The following is a 7,065-nucleotide window of genomic DNA, read 5'->3' as shown; positions in this document are numbered from 1 at the left end:
GGACTGGTGAGGTCGGTTGATTTTCTGATAAGCTGCTGTACTAATGAACTTTCCTAAGGTAAGGAGAGGCATCAAGGACAAGAGCTGAAGTCTAATATGCAGTTCAAAGATGCACACGTCTGTTCAGATTTAACTTTAAATGATTACCTCTAAAGCCAATTAATCTCGCTGGACTGTTTATTAGAGGTACTGGGACAAATTGTGTTGCTGAATAACGCAGGTGGTTTCTCACTTTGGGGGGACTTCTCCATTCTTGCTATGAATTGCAGGAGCACAATGATGAGACAGGAATTCTTGTTGGTAAGAAAGCAGAAGGTTCTTTGGGTAAGCTGCAGGTGAATTGCATTTTCTCATGTCTTAGATTGGAAGGTATAGGAAGGAAACCATTGCAAGAACAAAGGTTTTTGTATCCCCTTGAGGTTTGCTATAGCTCAGCTGGAACAAACAGCAGACCGTGTTCCAAAAGGCATTTGAGCTTTTCCAAACAGAACTGTCTCTGTTTTTTTTTCTCCCCTAACACAACTGAAACTCGAAAAATAAACTTAATTTGTAACTGTATTTTTTGCAAAAAGGTCTGGTTTAATTTTTCCAGCTGCCATTGGTAACGTTTGATGCTCTTAGTGGGTACAGTTGAGGTTGCAGCCCGTGTGGCAAGATGGTCGTAGTGATGTAGCACCTTTCATTCTTCAACCTTAAATTCCAGTATCCGTTGTAGGAAGATGTTGGAGAAACTGATGTGTGTTTGCACCATTGCTGCTTTGGAACAATGTCTTGATGGAAAGGTGATGAAAGAGTTGTTGCTCTGTTCAAAAGCTGCAGCTGTAGAAAAAGCACAGTAATGAGTTTTCCCCAACTGAAAAGTTATTTAACATAGTAAGAGAGATGAGCATATAGGAAGCTAAAGTGTTCTGACTCTGCTTCTCCTGAACCCCTATTACAGTTCCTGCATTGAGATTGCAAGTGATAGCTGATGCTTAGCAAAAGGAGTAAAAGAGATCCACAAAGAGAAGTCAGGAGAATGCTGCAGCATGGCCACCAAACGACTGACAGCCCTGCAGTGACCTTGAGCTGACAAACAGTAAGGATCTGTGCTTGTTGGTTACTCCACACTCCTTGCTTGTGTGGCCTGAAGGTAACTGAGTGTGTTTTGACTAAGTGTTGTTTATGTTTGCCATCTTAATTTTGCAATTTCATCTTCAGATTGCCTTAGCTCTGTTTTGCCTATTGTCTGAGGGGAACGATCAAAGGGCAGCTGACAATGAGCTCAGTAAATGTCATGCTCTGTCTTTCACATGCGCTGCTACCATGTGCTGCACATTGGAGAGGGATCTGTGAGTTAAAACTAAAGGCCGGTGCGTTCACATCTGACTTGTGAGCTGCAAAATAACACTGCAACCATGTGTTGGCCTATCTGAGAGCTTGCAAAATGCAAGACTGAGAAAGCGTGTTACAAAACTGCTGCCAGTTTTGCTCTCAGACAGGATTCCAGCCTGCAATGCCAGGCAATGAACTGCTGTCTGCTTGCTTTCCATATCAAGATACCTGGGGGCTTTCATCTCAATGCTTAAAACTCTCAGCCTTCCTTCTGCACACTGCAAACATTTCTTAATTCCTTTACCAGGAAGATGACTTTTTCCATCAGCTGTGTTAAAATTAGCAAGTGTGTTAAAAGAGAATTGTTGTCAAACAGAAGCATTTATCTAAAGGTTTCCTTTGGTGTTTACTTGAGCAGCCTGCGTGCTTAAAATTTAGTGTATTGCTGTCAGATGAGTAAATATCCGTGTTCTGCAGATGTGGAACTGAGAGACTGACATTATGTAAGCAAATGACAGCTGGGGACAGAGCTCTGAGTTATTTCTGATCCAGACTACTGCCCTAACCACAGGATCACCATTTCCCTTTGCAGTCCTTCTTAGGTTTTCTGCCTAATTTCCTCCACAAGGTTTTTCAGGCAGTAGATGGAGTATATTACAATAAGGGAGATAAGAGTCCGCTCCTTTGTGGTTCTATGGTAGCTACTGTGTACAGACAGAAGATTGTCAACAGGAAAAACAGCAGCTCAGGAATTTGACCCAACTCACAGGGTGTTCCTGATTGCTTAAGGTAAGCGTGGAACAGAGCACAGCCTGTATTTCAATGGGCAATGTCTCAGAGTAATGATAAACAAAATTAGTTCAGACTGAAAACTGATACTTTCCAAGACAGCCATGAGCATGAAGATATCAGTTTTCTGGTAGATATCATTAATAGTCTGAAGGTCTCGGGACACCTAAAATGAATGACGGGGACCTGTTTGAACTCTGGTGTGGTAATGGCTCTGGTTCTTACATAGTGGCTGTGATTTCAATAGGTTAAGGCATCCTGCAGCTCTCTTTCACAACAGGTTCTGGGGAGTGATAAAGGAAAACGCATTGTATTTCAACAAAGAGGTTGAATTTGAGGTTGAATTTTATATGGGCTGCAAGATGACCTTGTTCCCAGGGAGGGGAGAAAAAGAACAGGTGCACAAGCGTCAAGGAAGCACGTCATCTAACTGTCCATTCCAGTTGCAGGTTCACAATCCTAGAATCACAGCATGGTTGGGTTGGAAAGGGCCTTGAAGCCCATCCAGTTCCACTCCTGCCATGGGCTGGGTGCCCTCCAACAGCTCAGGCTGTGCCATCCACAGCCATGGGCACCCCCAGCACTGGGCAGCCATGGCCTCACCAGATTTTCCTCCAAAAACATTTCCCCTCTTCTACTTTAAAGCCATTCCCCCTTGTCCTATCACTGAGTAAAAAAGATGCTCTCCGTGTTTTTTATGAGCTCCCTTTAAGTATTGGAAGAGCACAATGAGGTCTCCCCGCAACCTTCTCCAGGCTGAACGAGCACAGCTCCCGCAGCCCACTTCTCAAACCTGTTGGGGTCTCTTTGGATGGTGTCCCTTCCTCCTGCTGTACCAACTCCCAGAAAGTTCTCCTCTCCAGTATTTTTAGGCTTGGTTTATTATGAAACACACGGAGGTTGGAATGACTTCCACGTGAAAGATGAGGAATTCCAGCCGAATGAGTGAAATGTATTCGACAGGACTGCAGTTACTGAGAGGAACGTGTTGCTCTGCTCACCAGGCTGGCAGCATGAGAGCAGTTAAAGCAGCAGATTCTGCTGACCTGTAGTGTGCAGAGATAGCGCTATCAGTGTCTCTCTTACACTGCTTCAGCAGAAGCTTATCCCACCTGATAAAAGAAGCCCTGTCTTGTTGCCTATGTTTCCTGATTTCTAAGTATTACATAGAACAGAATGCATTGCGTGCTCTGTTTTACGTGGAGCTGCACAGTTCCAGTTTGGTGTTTCTTTTTAATCCCCTGTTGTACCTTTATATCGTGGCAGCTTGTAATGCGAATCATAAATGGTGATTAGGCTTCTAAATGCTCTTAATTACGAGTCTTATAAAGCTTCTTCCTCAAGATGCTTAACTGGAGACAGAAAGGAGCTGTTGGTGAAGTAGTTCTGAGTGGGAGTTGTTGGTTTTCAGGTTGTCTGAACTACATGACAGTTCTGTCTAGGTGAAGAAGGGGAAAATGTGCATATTTATTGGGGAAGAGGAGGGGAAATGTGCATATTTAGTGGGGACGAGGGGAGATGTAAGTCACCTGTAAGGCCGGTGGGTGAAGAGCTTGCCCAGTTAGATGGTTGATTGACTTTGCTTTAAAAAGAAATTGGAGTCATATTCATCCCTTGACCACACGAGTACAAGTAAGGTGACTGTGGGGACTTAAAGAGCGTGGCTGTTTTATTTGCCTCATTTAATAACTTATTTCCATAAAAAACAACATTTACAAGATGGAAAAGGTGTGGGATTCCTGTCTCCTGCTGGTTGGTGTTACCTGGCCACTCTGGCGAGTCTTTTTTAGGGCTTATTACCAGTACAAAATTGAAGCCTGTGTTGGAGGAACCTCAGGAGACCTGGAATAGCCTGAACTGTGAGCACAGCTGCCAGCTCTGTGTCGTGTCCCAGCTGCTGCAGTGGGGGGGGGGGGGAGGGGTTGCAGATTTGGATGCATGGCGAGGTCATCCCATTGCAGTGAAAAGCAAGGAATGGAGTTTTGCTCTCCTTGATGGTTTGTTTTTTTGGTGGTGCTTTGTTGGGCTTTTGTTATTTGCTCAGCAAATGTTTATGGCTATGGAAGAAACGTGTAAGACGACGGTGTTGGAAAGGAGATAGCACAAGGTGACAGTTCCTTGTCTGTGTACCTTAAAGACAACCGAGTTCCCCACCTGGATAGAGAAAAGCTGCAATTTTACTTCCATGTTCCCCAAAAGGTGTAATCCAAGGAGAGCAGGACTCTGAGACAAGTAACCAGATGGATCCCATGGGCTCTGGGCTTCACCTGAGTGCTGCTGTGTGTTGCTGGAGGGCCATGGTTAGCAATGGGGCGGCTGGCAGTTGTGTGTGGTTGTAGGCTTGCTGGTTTGCTGATGCAATCCACTTGTTGGTTAGAAAACAGGACGACGGGCTTGGAGAGAAGCGTACAGCAGTGAATGTCCTTCAGCATAGGGATGTTACACCCATTGTGGGGAAATTGTGTGTTCATAAGAGGGTTGCCTTCCCGTTCAGGGGTTGCCAGGAACCAGAGCAGCCCAATGCAGAGCCATGCCGTCCTCACTTGCTCTCCTGGATTTTTAGCAGTGGAAAATCACTGGCATACAGGATCACCCTTGCCAAACTCCTCTCCCTGTGATGTTTCTGGAATGATCTTCGCCCCGGTGCTGCTCAGTGGGAAGGAGACAGCATGAAGGGTTCAACACACCCTTGTTGGCTTTCCCATTGCCTTGGACCTACTGATGGTCACTCGAACGCAGCCTGCTGCGTATTTGGGAGGTGATGTGACCCCAGGGGGCTGCAACAGCCCCGATGTCTCAGACTAAATAGATGATAAAACCAGTTCCTTGATAAACCAGGATTCTTTCAGAGGGGAAGACGGGGGTGCCCGCAGGCAGCTCTCACTGCATAGAGGTCAGCGTGCTTTAACTATTAGAAGCAAAGTCCTTTAGAGCTCAAAATAGCAATGCTTTGACTGCAGGAACGCTCCGGGCTGGGGCTGAATTTTAGAGTAATGGGGGGGAATTGACGGGGCTACGCCTGTGGCTGCGGGCAGGGAGCGCTCGGCAGCACAGCTGGCACCGCAGAACTACCCTATTTGTGCGGCTCCCGTCTTTCTTTAGCCGCCGTAAATTAGAAAGCAGGACAAAACCCATCCTCTGGCAGCCACTTGGCTGCGTGTTTTTCAATGCCACGCTGTTGCGTCCCCTCCCTGCGCACGCCCTCGGTGCAGACTTTGAACAAGCAGCGCTTTGCTTTCCCCCCCCCCCCCCCCACCCCGTAATCACTGGCGATCCCGGCCCCAATGACACGTCCTGGCCCCAATTACACGTCCTGCACAACCACAGATACGGCTCCCCCCGCCCTGCTGGCACGGGAAGGGGGGGGGGGGGTGGAATTCGGGGCGTGGGTTCGCTTTGCAGCACTCTGCAATCCGATGTCCTGCGGCGGAGCCAGCACCCAAAATTAGCCTTGCTGCGGGCGGCGCCCGGCCAGAAAAAGGGCTATTTTGGGGTCCCGCCGTGGATAAAAGGGACATTTAGGGTAACGCCGAAGGGCTGAGCCCTCACCCCGCCCGGGTGTCGTTTGGGGCGAATTGTCGCATTTTTGGGTCCGAGCCTCCCCTGTTGGTTTGGTTTTTTTTTTTGCAAAGCAGAGCGAAAAGGCGAAGCTTCTCGGGGACCAAAAAAAGAAGCGAAATAGGTTCTTGTCGCTTTATTGCTGATTTTTGCTGTAACTTTTTAGGGGCAAAGTCACGCTACGGACGCGCTCCCTTGTCTGCGGGTGCGCGTCCCCGACGTTTATTTGGGGAGGGGAACGCAGCTCCCTGCGCCCCCTCCCGACGGGAAAGGGGCGGGACTTCTGTAAGTCCCGCCTCCTGGCTGCGCTAAGGACGGGTTGCTATTGGCTGCGCGGGCGATGACGTACTCGCACTGCGGTTGTCCCGTGGCGCCGCGCCGGGGCTTCGTTTGCGTCGCCTTAAAGGGGCCGCGCTCGCGGCAGCCCCGGCAGCGGCGCCGGCCCCGCGCCGCTCCCCAGCCGCCGGTGTCTGGCCCTGCTCCGCCGCTCTGCGGCGTGAACCGTGCGCTCCCGTGAGGTTCCGACCCGGTAAGGAAGCCCTGGGGGCTGCTCAGACATGAGTCGACACCGGCACGGCTGCTGCCGGTACCGAGAGACGCCGACTCCGGTAGGAGGCTGTGAGGAGCGCTGCACGGGGGCGACTGGAGCCGGTACCGGGAGATGCCGAACCGGCAGGGAGGGTACCGGTACCAGGAGGTGCCCAGTCCGTGATAGTTTCCAATGGCTGGTGCTGCCGGTGCAGGGAGATGTCAATCTGTTAGGGCTGGTGCCGGTACCGGGAGGTACTGCTATAGAGCAGAAGCCTTCAGGCACCGATCATGCGTGAGCCAGCCCCATTGCGGCTGTCACCCGTATACCGGCAGGACCCGGGGAGCGAACACGCATCATCCAGCACCGGCCCAGCTCTGTGTGCCCGGTGGTTCGGTCCTGGCAGCTCCCGGTGCCGCTCCTCTTCGTGCGCCTCTCTGCAGCTCCATCCCCAGGGAGCGAACCGCAGTCCGGGAGCTGATTTGGGGCTGTCTGCCATCCAGGTGTAGCATTTTGGGGCCGAAACAGCCTGCTTCGGGTTTGTTGCTTGTTGGGGTTTCTTTTTGCAGAGAGCAAGGCTTTAATCGCGGCGCTTTGAACTGCGTCGTCCTCTTGCTGTCGGACAGGGAGAAAAATACAAGTGTCTAAAATGGATCGTTCCTATGGACGGTTCCCCATCCACCAACGGGGGGTGCTTTCCCCTCCTTTTGCTTTTGGGGCATTTTGTCTTCTGCTTTTCCTTCAGTGCAGCTCTATGGGGTGGGCAAAGAGATTTGGTGAAGGTCAGCTGTTGGGTTTGGGGTTTAGAAAAGGACGTATTGTTTGCTCCAGAAACACCAACTAAGCTTAAAAACCACCAAAAACGGAGGTGTGGG

The sequence above is a fragment of the Excalfactoria chinensis genome, chromosome 24, assembly GCF_039878825.1.
Source record: "Excalfactoria chinensis isolate bCotChi1 chromosome 24, bCotChi1.hap2, whole genome shotgun sequence".
NCBI classification, from domain to species: domain Eukaryota; kingdom Metazoa; phylum Chordata; class Aves; order Galliformes; family Phasianidae; genus Excalfactoria; species Excalfactoria chinensis.
Note: the sequence above shows the minus strand (reverse complement) of the source record.